Source organism: Tachyglossus aculeatus, chromosome 10 (genome assembly GCF_015852505.1).
Source record: "Tachyglossus aculeatus isolate mTacAcu1 chromosome 10, mTacAcu1.pri, whole genome shotgun sequence".
Taxonomy (NCBI): Eukaryota; Metazoa; Chordata; class Mammalia; order Monotremata; family Tachyglossidae; genus Tachyglossus; species Tachyglossus aculeatus.
In genome coordinates this window covers 26804692-26805867 of record NC_052075.1, presented here as the reverse complement: position 1 = coordinate 26805867, position 1176 = coordinate 26804692, and the positions used below count along the sequence as shown (strand labels likewise).

Here is a 1176-nt window from a genome sequence, read left to right as displayed (position 1 = left end):
ACAAACTCCCATTTATCAGTGACCTACATTTAGGCCTTCAGTGTCTCTTCGTATAACCCACACATAGGTATAAAAATCTTATTGTCAGCAGTATTGTCTTCACACACACACACACACACACACACACACACACACACATATACATTATTTCATGCTGATTATGATGATGGTAAAATTCCCCTAGTGTCTCCTTAATAACCCTGGATGGACCAGTACTGGTATTCATGAAGCTCTGGGAATGTATAAGCTCTGGGAATGCTGTGGTGTGGAGGTGCTGTCTATTATCCTGCAGTGAGAGGATGTGTGAAGAGCATCCTCTCACACCCTACCACTCTTCTCCTGCCTACTTGCAGGTTCAAAAGGGATGACCTCTTCTCCTTTATTGAAGAGCGGTTCCAAGGGCTTCTTGTCCCTCTGTATGTTCCCTCCCAACAGTGTTGTATCTCATCTATGTCCTATTGCTTATCTTGTCTTATGCCGTCGAGTCGTCTCCAACCCACAGCGATGCCATGGACACATCTCTCCCAGAATGCCCCACCTCTTTCTGCAATTGTTCTGGTAGTTTATCCATAGAGCTTTCTTGGTAAAAATACAGAAGTGGTTTACTGTTGCCTTCCTCCACTCTATATACTTGAGTCTCCACCCTCAACACTTTCCCAAGCTGCTGCTGCCCAGCACAGGTGAGTTTTGACTCGTAGCAGATTGCCTTCCACTCACTAGCCACTGCCCAAGCTAGGAAAGGAATGAGTATGCCTCTGCTTGACTCTTCCTCCCATAGTCAAGACTGGTAGAGTACTAGAAACTCTCCAGGTGCGACCCTAAGAGGGGGTCCTATTGCTAGCCACAAAGGAAAAGAGACAATTCCACTGAATTTCAAAGTTTAATTAATCAATCGAAGGTATTTATTGAAAACATATCTTGCACAAGCACGGCACTAAACCCTCCCCTCTCTCTTCATTATTAGTGAAGTTTCAGGAACCTGCAAAATTCTAATTCATGGTGCAAGCAACTACTCAATTATCCCACTCCCTCCCATTCCTTTAACCTTGCAAATCCATCAGTCTCTACATGTTGCTTTTACTCTTTAAATTTCCAACCTTGCTTGTCTCTCAGCAACATGATCCTTACCTCGCTTTGCTTGTACTACCTTGATTGGAAACCCACCACTTGGATTCA

General features: G+C 44.1%; 1 non-coding gene across 1 annotated transcript; it reads right to left on the bottom strand.

The window, feature by feature from the left end:
• Positions 1–690: 690 nt before the first annotated feature.
• Positions 691–828, bottom strand: LOC119933743. Its single transcript, XR_005452616.1, has one exon. It is a non-coding gene; the product is annotated as a small nucleolar RNA SNORA7 (small nucleolar RNA).
• Between the last annotated feature and the right edge of the window lie 348 nt (positions 829–1176).